We start from the raw sequence: 18,722 nt of genomic DNA, 5'->3' as shown, positions 1-18,722 counted from the left end.
ACTCATACACGGAGCTGAATTCTGGAGGTAGCAGACAGCTCCGTTACCACTTCAGTGGCTAAGTTGCCATTAAATTAAATAGCAGCTTTGCCTGTAATACTAAGTCCAGCCACTGCAGTGGGAACGTAGCTGTCTGCTTTTTGCAGAAATTTGCTAAATGCATGTGCACATCGGCTCAAAAAAACAGCTGATTGGTGGAGATCCTAGGTGGTGGAGCCCATTAATCTGTAATTCGTAGCCTTTTCTGCAGATAGGCCCATCAATATTTTGCAACTAAACAACCCCTTTAAAAGTAACAGTAGTAGTAATACTCCTATCTGTAGGAGAATACTAAAATAAGAAAAGCCTTACAAATGTTGTATTTATAGTAATGACGCATTTTCTCATTTTTACAGTCTTTTGAGTTCATGTAGTTGTTTTGGCGAATGGCCGCCTGTATTCTGCTATTGCTCCTTAGTGGAGGTATTCACAGACCTCTGCCGCACTTACAGCGGGGTCATCGCTTGTATGTAAACTCCACTAATCTCTGTGGCTGTCATGTTGTATCCAGTAGCACAGTGGGCGGGCGGCGATGGCGCTGTGATCACCTCTGTTGGGGAGCAACGGATGGATATACACATTTCCTTATACCCACAGTAAGGCTGCGTTCACAAGTCGCTGATTTGGTGAAGATTTTGTCACAGATTTCTGTGTGGATCTGCAGCAGATTTCATCCTTTTAATTGCCTTCAAATCGCATGGGTGAATTCTGCGGCAGATCTGCAAGAAAATCCGCAGCTAATCCGCAACGTGTGAACACACCATAAAAACACGTCATCTAAACATGAACTGGAAGAAGACAACTGACCAAAAACTGTACATTTCAGAAGCAGATTAATAAATCACAGTAATATCTGGTATTTTCCATAATACAGTGTACATAAATACAGTATAATACAGTGTACATAAATACAGTATAATACAATGTACATAAATACAGTATAATACAGTGTACATAAATACAGTATAATACAATGTACATAAATACAGTATAATACAATGTACATAAATACAGTATAATACAATGTACATAAATACAGTATAATACAATGTAACATTTGTATCACTTTCCCCTCTTTCTCCCTGGCAGACAACATATAAATCCTCAGACATGGCGGGTACAGTGTGTGGGACCCTGAGGGTGCGTTCACAACCAGCAGATTTGGTGCCGAAAACCACACCAAAATCTGTGTCAAACCTCATGTCAAAATCCGCCTCACAATCTGTACCGTTTACATGGATTTGGACACATATTTTGTAGCGCATCTGCACCAATATCTGCCACATGTGAACGCTTCCCAGACCTCCAGCGGTACCTGAGCCTCCCGGGTCTTCTTTCTGTATCTTTACAGGTGGATCCTTTTCTTCCTCTGAAGAATCCAGATGCCTCTTCTTGGGTTTCTGCTTCCCTCTGAGGCCTTTCTTCACCGAATCAGTCGGTGGAACGATGGACTTCATGGCCCTTGATGTTGTCTTCCTCTTCTTCCTCCTTTGGCCTTTGGTTGAAGCCATCTCTGAGTCCAAGACACGTCTTGGTCTTTTCTCTCCTTTCTCCCTCCGAATTTGCTCCATAAAATCGCTCTGCCCTGGTCCAGCAGACATCGCCTCCTTCTCCATCGCCAGTCTCCAACACTCTCAACTGCCAACTGCCGTGACAACACAATTGCCCTGACTGTAACCATGGCAGCAGTCATGTGATCAGTAACTGACCAATCACAGCCAACCATGATAAGTTTGAAAGCGTATGTCCGCCGGTCCTGAGATGGGAGGAAGGACATTTACAGGAATATTATCACTGTTTTCCTCAAACTAATGACAATCTTTATTAGTAAAATGGGAGCTCGTCATATCCGTGTGCTGAAGCCGTCTAGGACTTGGTGGGGGGTGATATTTGGGGGCGACATTCACATACATACAGGTTGTCTTTCTTTCTGCCATTTACTATTATTTTCTACAACATCATTTCATTGTACAAAAACTTCAATCCGTCCACCATATTAAGCTTCTCATAGAGATGAACACCTGTAATAATCCGCTTTGCGGTGGTGTCCTTGTTTGGCAGATTTCCTGTTATGTCGCCATTTCCCCCATATGACATGGGGATACCTGAAATCCAGGCCGGGACTCTTGTATAGATATGGTGATTAATGATAATGTCTCTTTACAAGGTGCCTCAATAGATCTTCTTGTAGTTGGCGCACACACATTCTGGGTGTCCACATCCGCAATCTGGATGTATGATAGCTGCAATTGTATCAGTATATCATCAGTAACCAGATGCAGAAGAAGCCACAAACCCCTCCAGTATATCTCTATATATGTCCACTTACGGACACGATAATTCATGGAGTCAGGAAGGACATTTTTTCCTCTAAGTGAGCTAAATGGCTGTTTTTTTTTTTTGCCTTTTTTGACCAAAAGGGAGGGGGGGGATGAAACAGACTGAACTAGAGGGACATGGTCTTCATTCAGCCTAACATACTATATATTTTATGTATAACATCATATATCATCAAGAGGGGGAGAGAGAACCACAAAACTAGCAGCAGTGCACAATGCCAGAGGACATATCAGCAAAAAGTCTATAGAATCTACGGAGAAGCAATGTCTGCAATAGAAGTAGTCAAAGAAGGGGGATAGAGGTAGAGAAACCCCTCGTATATCACCAGCTCACATTGGGAGGGCTTCCTAAGGGGTAACTGACAAAGGACACAGTGTACATATATAGCAAAATTACTAATAGCTAAATTTTACACATCTGAAGTAAGTCCGCAGCGTGGCTGCTCCGAAACTGCATCCTAGGTGCGGCAGCAGCGCCTGCCCCATTATAAAGCAATGGGAGAGAGAACTCTGTAATCCTCTGTCACAGTAGCAGCAGGGGATTCCTTCATCCTCGCGGGTAATCCCTTCACCCCCAACGTGCTTAAAGGGATTTCCCCACAAGGATGAAGGGATTCCCTGCCACTTCAGAGTTGTCCTATTGATCTCAATGGGGCCGGCGCTGCTGCCATCACCCCCATTGCAAGCAGAGGGAGATATAGCAGGAAGATAGAACATGCTGCGATGTGTTTCTCTCATAGCATCTCATCGCGGTGCTATGCAGGAAAACATCGCTCATGTGTATTCCCCCATTCAAATGAATGGAGTTCATATTTCTGCGTCTTGTACCACACATATCCCGCATGATTTTGTCGCCTGTGTGAAACCAGCCTTAATGTCTGTTATCTTCAGTCAACTAAAGGCCCTTTTACATGGCATCATAATCCTGCTAACTGCTCATTAGATCAAGCAGTTTGCAGTATAATTGTGCAGTGAAAGACCAATCAGCCATAAATCACTGATCGTATCTTTCATGCAGGCCAAGAAATCATTGTTGGTCTGCCGCTGCATTGGCCATGTGAACAGGCAGTCTTTCATCTATGAACAACCGCCTGTATACTGTAGATGGAGGCAGATGGGTCGGAGTGGTCCCCTCCCACTCGGCCACCATTCACTAAGCGATGATTGCTCCTATTACTGTCCTCACTGTGATGGCTGTCGGTCGCTCGTCTCATGTACAATGTGCTAGGTACATCCAACAGAGAAGATCTCGTCTTACGGACGACAGTATGCGATCTCTTCCACAGGGAGTCTCTGGACTCATCGCTCCTCATCTCTGCTCTGCAGCGGGTAAGCTCGTGCAACGGGCATTTACCTAACGGCTAGCCCCCCTGAGATGACCACCTGCAGCTCCCTGCAGGCAACTTTAGGGCGACCTCCGATTACAGGAGAGCCGCAGGCTGAAGCAGTATACCTACTGACAGCCAAATCGGGGACGATTACTCCCTACTGATCCTCCTCAACCTCTCCGCAGCATTTGACACTGTCGACTACAAACTCCTACTCAGTATGCTTCGCTCCATCGGCCTAAAGGACAAGGCTGGGTCCTCGGCCCCCTCCTTTTCTCTATCTACACAGCCCCTATTGGACAAACCATCAGGAGATTTGGCCTCCAATACCACCTGTATGCTGACGACACCCAGCTATCTCTGCACCTTTCCTCCAAAACATCACCAACTGTCTGTCTGCTGTCTCTAACACCATATCCTCTCTCTTCCTAAAACTAAACCTCTCTAAAACTGACTTACTGGTGTTTCCACCCTCCACTAACCGACCTCATCCTGACATCTCTATCTCAGTGTGTGGCGCCACCATAACTCCCAGACAGCATGCCCGCAGCCTTGGGGTCATATTCGACGCCGATCTCTCATTTACCCCCTAAATCCAATCTCTCGCCCGAACATGTCAACTGCACCTCAGGAACATCACAAGAATCCGCTCTTTTCTCACTGTGGACACGCTAAAAGCGCTTATTGTTGCCCTCATCCACTCTCGGCTTGATTATTGCAACTCGTTGCTGATCGGCCTCCCTTGCACCAGACTCTAGCCCCTCCAATCCATCCTGAATGCAGCAGCCAGGCTCATATTCTTGTCCAGCCGCTACTGAGATGCCTCTGCCCTGTGCCGGTCACTGCACTGGCTGCCCGTTAAATACAGATTTCAATTTAACCTTACTACCTTCATCCACAAAGCCCTCCACAGCACAGCTTCCCCCTATATTGCCTCCCTCATCTTAATCCATCAACCAGCCTGGGCTTTCCGCTCTGCTAACGAAACTAGACTGTGCATCCCTCTAATTCGAACTTCTCACTCCCGCCTCCAAGACTTCTCCAAAGCAGCACCAGTCCTCTGGAACGCACTATCAAAGGCTACCCGGGCAATCCAGGACTCGAAAAACTTCAAGTATGCTCTAAAAACGTACCTGTCCAGGGAGGCATACCGCATTCCCTAAACAAACTCCTCTGTACGCCACCTGATAACATGCTCCCTGACCTACTGACTGCAATCCCTGCTAGGCGTCATAAACCGCTCCTGCAGTCATAACGATTCTGCCGTCACACGGCTAAATGTCTGACCATTGTCTGTGTATAGCATCCCTCACTCTCCACCCCGCCATACTGTGCACATGTCCAGCCCTTTACCTTCTGTATCCCCCCTTTACTAGTAGTATGTAAGCTCGTTGGAGCAGGACCCTCACCCCTACTGTCTCCATCAACTGATTACTATGCAACCATGGTTCTGTAACTTTTGTACTTTTGTCTCTTTGTATTCCCCCTGTCTATGTAAGTGCTGCGGAATATGTTGGCGCAATACAAATAAAGATTATTATTATTACTATATTGCTCCCCCCACAGACGAGAGTGACGTGCAGCCAGAGAGCATCTTGTTTTTCCACACAGTCCAGACTTGTTGGCATCTAGTGGTGTTTCTGGGTCCCAACTCCGAAAGGGAGATGGGGGTTATAGGTATGTCTATCGGGCGCCCCTCCAGTCAGCTCTTTTCCATGCCGACCCACTGTGAGTCCGTTCCCTCTCGGGCAGTCTCGGAACTACAAGACATCTTGTGTTTCTAGGAACCTGGACTGCTAGTTCTATCAGCCGTGTCCGTACGGACGTGGGTAGCTTGTCGTCTGGACTACAGGCAAGATACCGGTTGAGACAGAGTCTCTTGCTGACCCTGATGGGTGCAGAACAGATCAGGTTTTTTCCTATATTGCCGACGGAGAGATGGTGGCCGTAAGGAGTACTTGGAACCAGAGCAGTCTCTAATTGCGGATCAGGTTTAGGGAGCTGATCCTCAGCAAAACTAGTTCATCCTATTCCCTTGTGAGACGAATCGTATAGTTAAGTTACCACGGTCAGTGGAGTTCAGGCGGACAGATCCAGAAGCACGCTGCGATCCTCCTGCATTGTTCTCCCTGCAGTATTGCTTGCAGGAGACTGTGAAACAGTCTATGTCGGTACTGTCTGTAAATTCTTAGGGTTCGTCCCTCTCTACTGCTGCTGTTTCCTAAAAGGGACCAGCGAGAGTCCCATACCAGTGTACCCTTGTAGCCTTGCTGCTAGGCAGCTAATCCTTTGGTGCCTAGTGGAGTCAGGCGGTTGCAATGAAACCATTCCAAAGGATAGACGTTTTCGAAAGTCTATGGTTTCATGCTGAAAGTGGATGCTGTGGATGTTGTCTCAGGATCACGGAGCTGAAGGATCTCTTCAGGCAGGTCTCTTTTGGCTTTTCAGCTATCAGTCGCCATCACGAACGGGGGTTGTTGGGTTACCCAGCATCAGGGTCATGCTGCGCTTCAGCTATGCGTCCTGGGGCCAGAGATCAGTCCTGGATCCTCCCACATTCTGGGGGTAGTCCGCTGCGTATACGACTTCTTCAAGATAATTGAACCGGGACCTTCACGCCGCAAGCCTTCCAGCCTTGGTCAACACGGAAAGCCGTTGTAAATTGCAACGAGTGACTTCTTTATTGGCATCTGGAATCGACCCGCTTGCTTCCTCGTGGCAGGACTGTGAAGGTGATATTGACAACCTGGGGTATATCGACAACTAGGTCGACTGTTGGAAGGCACCCAACTGCCTGAAGTTTTGGAGCTGATGGCTCCACAGCTCTGTTTTGGATGTCTATTTGTACCGAAGGTTGTCATCAGGAGACTGTCGTTATCAACCTGTATATTCTCTCACTGCCGATGGTATTGGGATCCACTTCAGTGAAGTATTCGGTGGGCACCTTTCTCTGTAGTGCTGCGTCCCAAGGAATGCTCCGGTGGCAAGGGGGCTCGGTCTGACTACGCAAGAGTAACTCTTTCAGGTAGCATTCTTCAGTCGCGCTGGCTCACTGCTGGTAATCCTGGCAACTCCAAGTGGATTCCTGCTTTTCCAAGGTGGACTACTTGCAATGGCTCTGCTTCGTGGCAGTACAGGGTTACAGTGCCAGGAAAGTTACACTCGCAGGCCGTGTTACGGCTCATATTACTCAGGCGGCGGGTGCCTCGTCGGAAGCTCCTTAACAGGAGTCTTTTTTTCCTCCCGGAGAATGGATGGGACCCTTACTCAGGCCCCTTCATGCTCCTTCTCTGAGCATGCTGGATGCCTAGGCATCCATTAACGCTAGTAGCAGTTTAAGCGCTGATACGCTGCTTTACACCTGCGCCTTCTTATATCCCCCCCCCCCCCCCCACCTTGGGTACTAAAAGGTCCCAAGGTCTTTGCCGTGTCCCCCAATGATACAGACGAGAAAACGAGATTTTTGTAATAACTTAGCGTGAAATCTCTTTTTCGTCTTGTTCATTGGGGGACACAGCACCCACCCAGTTTGGGTCATTCGAATGCAAGAATACCATATGTGTAATTTTATTTTTAATTCTTTATTTTTTACAAAGTAAAGGGAGAAAGGTGGGGTTGTGGTGTTTTTATTATTGTTTTTTTTTTTTTACAATTTTTTTTGTCCCTTTAGGGGACTTGCATAATTTTTTTTTTCAAATTCTTCTAATACTCTGCTATGCCTCAGTTGTTTTGAATGATCGTCCAGTTTTAATCCTAAGTAGTCCAGTATTAAGATCAGAGGGGCAGCAGGTGACGGATGTGGGGCAAACTCCCCTCGAAGGGCATCCCAGACCTCGCATGCTCCTCCCAAAGGAGATCAAAGGATGACTTTCTGAATTTTTTTTTTGTGATGGGAGCCATAGGTCCCTGAGCAGGGATGTTCCATAAGAGGCTTGAGCTAAATGACTTACGATTCAATTTTGCGAAGAAATAGTTAATTCCATCAATCTGATTGGCTGGATTGACTTATAATATTGGGACACATCGGGTAAGTTTATTCCCCCACTCTGTCAGGAGACGGTGAGCTATACACGGTCTTTTATGCTTCCATGTGAACCTAGAAAAGCTTGACTTGGGATTCTGGGAGATATATTGGGAGCATTTGTAATTTATGAAGAATTTTGGGGACCATGTAGGTTTGTAGAAGGATCTTCTCAAACCAGAAGAGCACCGGTAGATTATAAATTTGTAAAAGTGAGGCTATTTCTTTGAGGAGGGGTGGAAAATTTTTGTCATAAAGGTGTGCTAGATTTTTAGCAATCTTGATCCCCAAGTAGTCAATGCAAGTTTCACCCCAGGTGTATTAAGTTGATGTTTGACGTTTGTTTTTGCAGTATCTGGGGGTAGAGTTATGTTGAGCGCAGTTGACTTTGAGATATTTACTTTGAAATGTGACACAGAGCCATAGGTTTGTAGAATGCTATTGAGATTCAGAAGGCCTTGTTCTGAGTTAGTTAGAATAAAGTGTCATCCACAAAGGCCTCAGAGTTAAGCGAAAGGTGATTTAGACTAATTCCCTCAATACCCCTACTCCGCCGTAGTAGTTGGAGAAGAATTTCTAATGAGAGGATGAATCGGGTCGGGGAAAGAGGGCATCGTTGACGTGTTCCTTTAGTGATGGAGAAGGGAGGTGAAAAGGAGTCGTTCATTTTAGCGTAGGGGTTGGAGTATAATGTAAAAATGGCTTTAATTAGAGATGGTGGGAATCTGAATTTTTCCAGGACTGACCGCATGAAGTTCCAATCTACTCTATTGAACGCTTTTTCAGCATCAATTTCAGTAAGATTAGTGGGATTTTGTTGTTTTGTGCGTATCTTATTACATGAAGGAGCTGTGCAGAGTTATCTTTTTTCCTTTCTACCAGTGAGGAAACCCAATTGTTCATCGTTAATCCATTTGGGTATGAAGATGTTAATCCGCCTTGAGAGGAGTTTCGCTCATATTTTGATGCCTAAATTTAAGAGGGAAATGGGTCTATAACTTCCACATAGGAGCGAATCTTTCCCTTCTTTGTGTATGAGGGTGATGAAGGCTTCCTGTGTTTGTCTGGGTAGCCAGCATTCCTTCAAGCCAAAGTTAGACTCTTTATACAAGCCTTGTAACAATGACTGGGAATTCAAAACAAAGCCAGACTCGATGTACATAGAGCTGTTTCAGGGTGTCTGCCCTTCATCAGTGTACGGTAGGAATCTGTGGAGGTATTATTCCATCTCCCTTATTTGCATATTACCCAGAGGAGCATGAATGGCCTTTTGAGTCTCCTCACTCTCTGTCTGGGTGCTCTCCCTAAGGAGAAAAGATAGCGTTTCTGACCCCTGTCTGGGTAGTTGCGCACATTGCAGCAAAGCATTAAGTGACAGAGCCAGATATGGAAGGATTGTTTCCTGGAATTTTTAGTAATGCGCTAAGGGAAGTCCCTCCGGTCCCGGACTCTTGTGTAGTGGGAAGCTATTTAGTATGGATGTTGAATCTTCCAGGGAGATTGGAGAGGCCAGAGAGGCCGCCTCATCGTGACTCAAAGGGAGATCAAGCAAAGCCAACACACTCCAGTTTTTTGTCTTTCATTTCTTCCAAGTGTCTGGTGAGGTCAAGTTGTTCAGCTTTGAAGATTTGAGCTATCATCGTCGTTTCCTTGTGGGTCTTTCCCATCGGGTCATTTATTTCTGGGATATGTGTTTTTCCTCTAGCTTCCTTTATTAAGGAGGACATAAGCCGACCTCCTTTGTTACCGCGTACATGAAGTTGGTGTTTGTAGTACAGAAGAGATTTTGTAAATCTACTGTTTAAAATATCTTTAAGCTTTTCTCTTAATTCAGTTAATTTCACCTTTTTTTGTTTCGACAGCTGTTCTAAATGAGAGATTTCAGTCAGAATGACTTCTTTCTGCTTGTTTTTTTGTTTTTTCTGTGCGGCTCCTATAGCTATGAATATGCCCCTGATACATGCATTGTGCGTTCCCCACACTAATGGGTGTTTATCTGGAGTCTGTGTGTTTTCCTTAAAAGTTTTTTAGTTGGTTGGTTATGTTTTTAATTGCTTTTTGATTGTCTAGAAGAGACTTGTTCAGCCTCCAGCTCCAGGCCTTGTGGACTGTAACCGGACATGGTCAGGGACCGTTAAGTTTCCCATTGTAGATTTTTTAATTTGCTAAATCAATGAGGAGGAAATAAGAATGTAGTCTATTCTGTGGTATGTATCGTGTACGGGGGGGAATATAAAGAGAAGTCCCTATCTAATGGGTTTGATGTTCTCCAACCAGGGGCGTAACTATAGTGGGTGCAGGGGATGCGGTTGCACCCGAGCCCAGGAGCCTTAGGGGGCCCATAAGGCCTCTGTTCTCCATATAGGTAGCCCAGTACTATTAATAAAACATTATAATTAGGGGCCCTGCTACACATTTTGCATTGGGGCCCAGGAGCTTTAAGTTACGCCTCTGTCTCCAACCATCAGAGAGCTGTAGGTTCTTCAGCATTTTATGGAGTTTTCTACATGCTTCTTGTAAGTTCTGAGACTTCTCCAAGGAAGAGTCCAATATGAGGTTTAGGGTGAGATTAAGGTCTGAACCTGCTACTATTTTGCCTTCTGCAAAGAGTGAAAGTTTCTTCAGGGCGTCTGTAAGCCGGGCCACCTGATTTTTGTTCGGGACATCTAGGTTTACCAATGTGACAGTTTCTGTTAAAATTTTGCCTTTTAAGAAAAGCCTTTATCCCCTTTATCAGACAGATGGCCATCTAATACAGATGGGACGGAGGAGTGCAGCGCTACAGCCACCCCCTTTAGCTGCGCTGGTAGGGTGGTTGCTAAAATACCACCTAACAAAGGGCCGTTGCATTCCAGAGGGTTTCCTGGAGAAACACAATAGACGTTTTTAGCTTCTTTAGGAGGCATATTACTCGGCTTCGTTTTTGTGGGGTATTTAGACCTTTAGTGTTTATGGCTGTGACGGTAAGTCCATTTATCATTTTAGTTTTCAGGTGAAGACTAGCGCCGGCGTAGGATGAGTCGGATGAGTATGTCGGGCCGGGACAGCCCAGCCTGCTTACCTCTCTTCAGGAAATCAGGGGTTTAGTTGGGGGTTAAACGGGGAAGAAGGGTAAAACCGTTATAAACTCGAGACAATTTTAAAAGTCTGACGGACTGCAACGTTTACTCACAGTAACACAGTCAGAACGATGGGTTAAAGTTGGAACCATGGTGGTGCGCACCAGCTTGATGCAACCAGCCACTACCCTAACTTAAGACACTTTTATTGTATTTTATTGTTAGTAATGCTGTATTTATTCTAATCTATTGTATTAAGCAGGTCAAGTGTACTTAGAAGTTTAACGATTGATATTGAGGGAAGAGAGACTAGGTGCATCTCGGCCACAGGGGCAGGGCATACCAGGAAGGGCTGGGGAGTGCAGGGGGGGTGGTATTCAGCCCCACCTCCGCACGCTTAAACCATCTATGGCAATCATACGCGCAAGGGTCGTGTGTCTGCCAACCATAAACAAACTATGAACATAACTACTAGAATAGTACTAGCAGATTGATCCATTGACCTATAATGCGTATAAGGGGGAGGCCAGATCCAGGCAACATCCCTTCAATTAGTTGAGATCAAAGCAGACAGCAAAGTACATAAGATAAACTCCAGTATGACATAGCAGTGGTCATTCAAATATAAAACGTAAACAAGAAATATTATGATGAGGACTGTTATATATAATCAATAGTAACAGAGTACCAACAGCGTCACTTTTGTCCACATCAGTGGTAGGACTTACTGATTGCAAGAGCCGCTAGGGATCTGAACTTATTCCCAAGACGTATTCCAAAGAGCAAGAAGAGGCGGCAGCATCCAAGTTTAGCAAAGTAGAAAATGTTCTTTATTCCCCCATGACAATAAAAGTTGACAGCAACGTTGCTATCCTTGGGAAGTCTTGTTAAAGATCAGGTCCTGCAGTAAAGATGGTAATGATGCCCCGTCGCCAGTATGGGTGGAAGGTTGAGGAGCTTCAAGTGGCATGTGGTGACGAATACAAGACAGGCTGATCTCCTATTTTTTGGGAGATTTGGAGCAAGATATCTCCTTCCAAGGCGTCTCCATTACTGTTTTTGGGCAGGCTTCCTTTTCTCTCAGCGACATCCAGGAGGCAATGTGGATCGGTGTTAGGCCCGGGATAGGCCAAGCCCTTTCCAGATCGGACGGGGTGTGTATGATGATGCTTTTGCCATCTTTGTGAAATGTTAGCCCAAATGGGAACATCCATGCATGTTGTAGATTTTTGGCCCTGAGGGCTTTCAGAAGCGGTCTCATTTGCCTTCTTTTAGCTAATGTAAAAGGGACTAAGTCTTGATACAGCTGGATAGTCGATCCTTGGTAGTTTAATGGGTCTTTGTCTCCAGTAATATTGCTTGTGTATCATTTAAGGAAAGGAGCATGAGCACCCGTCTGGAGCATGAGACTCAGGTGGACCCTCGATCCTGATATTGGTGCCTCCGACTTCTGTTCTCTTGTCCTTGATAGGATTTTTACTCATTATGGTTGTATTTTCTTTCTCCCTAGGTGAGAACGCTCGACTGCGATGTGTGGAGGTATTCAGCCCCGGAGTGTATCTGATGCTCTTTGTTTAGCATGGGGCGCTGTTTGCGGTCTGCGCTGGCAGTTAGACAGAAGTCTCCATGTTGTTAGCAGGATCAGACTCCACCGCCTGGTTCCCGCAGCTGTTACTGCACCGGCTCTCCTCTTGCTCCCTCCGGCCGGCAGTGCCTGCTTCCGGCTGGTGATGGTTCTGCTGAGAGAGCTTGTAAGGGACAAGTTAACTGTAATTGTGTAGGGAAGCGTGCTAAATTCTCTGGTTTGTGCCGTTTCCTGCGGAGCTCGCTCTCTGTGCGTCTACGCAGTATGGTGGTTTGGCCACGCCACTTGTGATGTGGTTTTTAACACAGAAATTGCGCAGATTTTTCCCTGTTTAAAATTTGCATTATTTCTGCTATGTGAGAACGAACCGTGAGGGGCATTCTGTGAGACAAATAGGGGAGTGCAGAACCATAAGGGCCATCATGTGTTATGAGAGGGAGGAAAACCATAAGTGGCGTTCTTTGTCACGAGGGGGAAGGCCATGAAGGGGCATCCTATGTGATAAGTGGAAGGAAACCATATATGAGGGACAGCGCTCCAACAATCTCCACACCAAATGTATAGAAAAGGGAACAGGACTTACCCGGTGTCAGTGTGATGACCATACACTAGGTCCCCCACTGACCCCTCCACGTCCTTTATAGCATATGAAAAATGCACAAAAAGATCCACAAATCCTTTCCTTATATCCTGAAAAAACAGGAGAGCCGCCTGGCCAGTCGTCCCTCCTCCTCGAGAAGGTCAACCTGTGGGATAATGCAGAAAGGGACAGAACAAAAAAGGAGCTCGGCGCTCCAGCAGGAAAGACCCGATGTAATCCTCCGAATCAGCAGTAATGGTCTTTATTCCATAATAACACAGTACAAAGCGTTTCGTCACAAGAACCGCGACTTTCTCAAGTACAATGAACTTACACTTCTTTCATCTATTTATACAAAATTTAGAGACTCCCATATCGGCCGCCCTTTAGAAGAGCTCTTTCTATCGGGTAAGATATAAGTTCCAGAGTAGAATATATATAATCACTATTTTGTCTTTGGGGGGTTCTTAAAGGACTTCTTATAGTTTCAGGCATAGGGATAGGGCTCTCATTAATAATAGTACTACACACAATGGTGTCAATGGTAACCATAGAATGGAAATTAACCTCTGGATTGCATAAAGAATTGTCCACAGTTTGTGATAAGTTACGTTTAGCTATAGGTTCTTCTGATATTCTAAAGTTACTCCACCCCGTTTGTGTCATATTATCTCTATTTGTCCTATTGTTACCTTTGGGTAATTTATCTATTTGTCTTAATCTAAATCTACTACCTTGTTCTCTATGGAAAAATTTAGATTTTTATCTTTACCATAATCTACTTCTCTTTCATTCTCTCTATTATTCTCAGTCCTTCCTACATGATCATACCTTTTGTCTTTCCTTTTCCAGTATGGATTCCTATTGGAGTGATTATAATTAGTATATACCCGAGTTTACCCTAACCAAATGCAGGGGAAAGAATGCAGAAGTTCTCCTTTCATTAGGATCTTCAATAATCATATCTCTAGATCTATGTGACCTCTGAGGTCGGCTACTTTGTACTTTTTTCTTTGTAAAATCCTTAGAGAGTCCAGATTTGGTATTGAAATCTCTCAAATCACGGATTAGTTTTTTCATCTTACACATACATATATTCTTTTCAGTTCTATACATATGGTTAATAGCATACAGTATTTCTTCTCTACTGCTGTGCATCCCAAAATGTAGGACTGATTTAAAACCAGAAATAGACAAGTCTATTCTTTTTGCAATCGACTTATCTAACATTAATGATGAAAAAGTGCCCAACATTAGACTCCATTCACCAGAGAATTCTTCATCCCTGGGAAATCTGACCCTATAGGCACTCTCAAGCCTCTAGGGGTCAAATGATTCTCTCTATAAACCTTAAGGGCTCATGTCCACGGGCAAAATGTGATTTAAAATCCGCAGCGGATCTCCCGCGCGCGGATCCGCACCCCATAGGGATGCATTGACCACCCGCGGGTAGATAAATACCCGCGGATCGTCAATAAAAGGCATTTTAAAAAAAATGGAGCATGAAAAAATCTGGACCATGCTCCATTTTCATGCGGGTCTCCCGCGGGGACGGCTCCCGCGGGCTTCTATTGAAGCCTATGGAAGCCGTCCGGATCCGCGGGAGACCTAAAATAGGAATTAAAAGCATTTACTCACCCGCAGCGGGCCGCGAAGCTCTGCTCTTCCTCACGGCCGCATCTCCCTTGCTTCGGCTCGGCGGATGTGCCCAGCGCATGCGCGCGGCACGTCGACGACGTGCCGGCGACGTGCCGGCGGCGTCAGGAATTCATCCGCCGGCCGAAAATGAAGATCCGGCCGTGAGGAACAGCTGACATTCCCCGCCCGCTACGGATAGGTAAATGCTTTTAAATTTCTATTTTCAGCGCTCATGTCCGCGGGGCAGGAGGGACCCGCTGCAGATTCTACATGTAGAATCTGCAGCGGATCTGATTTTCCCCGTGGACATGAGGCCTAAGAAATATCCAATCCAATGTATGCCTCCATGTATCATATACAGAGCCTTTCAGAGAATAGGCTTCCTTGGGTAAGGATGAGCCAGAAGTTTCAATAGTCCATCCTAAATCGCCCTCAAACACATGGAGGATAGATGTCACATAGATTCCTTCAAGATCCTTATTATTTGCCACAAACAATATTTATGGATATATGAGTTTCTAAATGTTGTTTAAATAGATGAAAGAAGTGTAAGTTCATTGTACTTGAGAAAGTCGCGGTTCTTGCAACGAAACACGTTGTGCTGTGTTATTATGGAATAAGGACCATTACTGCTGATTCGGAGGATTACATCGGGTCTTTCCTGCTGGAGCGCCGAGACCCTTTTTTGTTCTGTTCCTTTCTGCATTATGTGATAAGTGGGGTACCATGAGAGTGCTGTGTGATGTGGAGGGGACAGAACCCTAAGGGGTTTCAGCAGTCTGTGAGAAAGCGTGGTACATGCAGTGGTCTGTGGTAGGAGAGGCTGGTGAACAGTGTGTGAGATTATTTATTAGGGTTAGCCGCTGGTTGGCACTGTTAAAAGGGGGCAGCAGAATTTGGGGTTTGCGCATATGTTGTGCATGTGCTGGGGAAGCGTGGAGCTAAAGAGGTCTGTTGCAAATTCTGCAGAAACAAATGATGGCTGGAAGAAATTGTCAAATTGTTCTGGGCCGACTACAGATGAAAACCAAAAGTGAACAACACTAATCAGATATGACATCACCTGTGATCCCTGGAGGTAATTGTGCTGTAAGACTGGGTTCACAAGAGACGGATTTGCCATAGAAATTCCATGCGGAAATTCTGTGCGACAAGTCCGCCTGCGGCACCTAATCCCAGGATTAGCCAGCCATCTGTACGAGATTGTGCAAAAATCTCGTCCACATGGGGCAGCCAATCCGTTGCGGCAAAACCGGGCCGAACTGGAGATGCGGGGCAAAATTGACAGCCGCAGCATCTCAATTCTTTTTTTTTTTTCCCCCACTGCAGCCTCACTCCTCTCTATGGGGAGAAAAAGCCGCAGCGGAATGCCAGCAGCCAGGGCAAAATGCCGCAGGCATTGGAGCTGCGGCTCTCCCACAGAAATCTTGCAGTTTTTCGGTGCGGCCAAACTGTGAGATTTGCAGACAGATGCAGACAGCAGAGGCCGGAGGAGGGGGACGCAGGTAAGTAATTGTGTTGTTTTTTTTAATGTATATAACGGGCAGCACTGCAAGGGGGCTAATAGGCATTCTTATTACCACAAAAGGGACACAAACGACATTATTACTATAACAACACCAGGAGGAGTATTATTAATAAATACGGGCCAGGGGCATTATTACTTATAGGGATTATTTGCCCATTTTTTTACTGTTGAAGTTTGCTCTGGACAAGTCATCCATAGTAGATAGATAGGGTCTACTGCTGTCCATCAGCTATTCATCCCGCCTGTTGTCCAGTGCAGCGGGCCAAATGTTGTCATAAGATGATGGTGAAGAAAGTGCGAACGCTGGCTTTATTTATTGAAATCAATGTGAGAGCCACACTGAGGCTTCACTTCCTGCTTCTCTTCTGCCAGTACTACCTCCCTGTGCTCTTATTACAGCATCCGGCCTGCTATACTGAGCAGAGGGCTGATGGACGGGGTTCCCTAGCGGCAGACCCCGTCCATCAACTGCTACTGATCTATACAGAGCATAGGCCATCAGTGAAAAAATGGGCAGACAAACCCTTTGAAAGGGGTCCGGGAGAGTCATTATTACTAAACGGACACCAGGAGGGGCATTATTACTGAGTGGTGGCATAACAGGGGGAACAAATTCTGTGTGGGGAGCATTAATATTGGCACTACTATGTGGGGATTACAATGAGCACAAAAAGGAGCTTAAATTACTAAGTGGCAGATATGGCATTATTACTGTCTGGAGCAACATGAATGGTGGCATTGTGTAGAGATATGGAAAGGTAAAATTAGAGTTAAAGTTGTCTGTCAAATTCTGCAGAGACAAATATGTGTGAAGGAGAAATCATGATTGTGGTCTGAGCGGGATGGAGAAGAAAAGGAAAAGTGAAACACCCCAATTAAAGGGGACATCACCAGTGATTAATGGAGCTAATATACTATAATCACTTACACAGCCTGTCGAGATCCATTATACTGGTGCTGTGAACTGGTATCTACCTCTCTATGGCCACAGTATGGGTGTAACATTGGTCCTTGTATACTTTTTTTCAGTAACACTTTAGGGGTATTATGTGGTCACAGTCTGTAGGTATTTTTTGGCTGTCATATATTGTTATTAGTTATATTAATCCTTGTAGTGGTTTTATTCAGTATCTCCGGTAGCTTAGAGGCGGGAGCTGTCACAATCCCAACCCCGGGGCTTTGCTCTACAGGGCCAGTGTGTTTTCACGGCCCTGCAGAATGAAGCCCAAACACCCAGGACATGAAAACAATAAGGGGTTAAGAGAAGCCAGCCGATGATGATCATTGATGTGGTGGAGGCCTAAAGGGTAGAAATAGGCGGCACCTTAATATATTCCTGCAGCTCTAACATGTTCTGTGCTTCGTAGAAGATCTGCTGCAGTGAGCTATCCACGCCGCATAGATTTCTCCCCTCCTACAGTCAGCAGTGCTGCAGCTGGCGGTTTGCTGACGCCTGCCTACTTGTGTTCATCCCACTTGCTGCTAATTTGGCCCCAGCTACAATATGGGCCCACTTTATAGTTTTATTCCAGGGCCATTTTGTGTACCAAACCCACTCACACAGGGAGACATACAGATGACCAGTCAGCAATTTTATGCTTGTTGAAAGTCAAGGATCAGCGGACAAATGAGCGTTGACTTGTTTGTTGGCTGATGGTTGTACTTCTTACACTCCCCAATTGTGGGACAAGCCGTGTAAAAGTTCTTTACTTGGGAGGTGAGAGCTGTCACGTCTTGCTGCATGCTCAGCAGTTAACGATATAGATGGCCACTGGAGCCCTAGGCTTTATACACACACGGTGGGCTGCATACAGATATAGTATTGGGGGTCGTGAAAACACATATGGCTGCCTACTAAGGGATTTTCCTCTTAGGGAATAAGTCGTCATGGTCTCCAAGGTTTCAAAACATGATTATTGTGTAGAGATGTAGTAGAGCCAAGCGAGTTATCAATATTAAGGCTATGGTTACATGGCAGCATGGGTCACATGACCAAAGATCTTTGTGTAACCCTTCCACTTCAGTCTCTCATTAGTGCCAATGCGGTTGCAGCACATCTCACAAATTCTTGCCACCGGCAGCTCGCAAAACAATAGACACCAAGACTGGAACTTTTGTCGATCTGCGGCTCGCAGCAACTTGCCACCCGTGCCGCCACGTGGCCCTAGCCTTAATCGCACAACACGTTGGTGTGTTCAGTGAATTCAGCTCTGCTCCTTCAATGTATTTGTCTTCTCCGCAGTCGTAATCACTGGTTGCAAAGCAGATAATGGTCCTTATATTGTCCACAGTTGGTGTGCAGCTCCTGACAGCAGCGTGATGGCACATTGTCCCGAATCTCTGCTTTTTTGTGATGACTGCCTCCTTGAATCCTTTATTCTGATGGTTGTTGGAGTCAATCTTACACTTGTTTTCATCAGAGATCATCATTGATGCAACAAGTCTACAGAATCCCTGCAGACCAACGTACAGAGACAGCAAAGTGGTCATCTTCCACGCAAACCCACCGCTCCCAAGAGGTCTTCTGTCCCAGTCCGTTTGGTCATATTATACATAGGAAGATAATTTGCTGTGTGGTGCTCAGCCAATCAGAGCCAGCGTTTCC

At 45.6% G+C, this 18,722-nt stretch overlaps 1 pseudogene; it reads left to right on the top strand.

The window, feature by feature from the left end:
- Nucleotides 1–18,434: 18,434 nt before the first annotated feature.
- Nucleotides 18,435–18,518, top strand: LOC136591912 (small nucleolar RNA MBII-202; annotated as a pseudogene).
- The last annotated feature ends 204 nt before the right edge of the window (nucleotides 18,519–18,722 follow it).

This window comes from Eleutherodactylus coqui, unplaced genomic scaffold, assembly GCF_035609145.1.
Source record: "Eleutherodactylus coqui strain aEleCoq1 unplaced genomic scaffold, aEleCoq1.hap1 HAP1_SCAFFOLD_236, whole genome shotgun sequence".
In the NCBI taxonomy this organism is placed as follows: domain Eukaryota; kingdom Metazoa; phylum Chordata; class Amphibia; order Anura; family Eleutherodactylidae; genus Eleutherodactylus; species Eleutherodactylus coqui.
The sequence above is the reverse complement of the archived record's forward strand: the minus strand, read 5'-3'. Positions and strand labels throughout refer to the sequence as shown.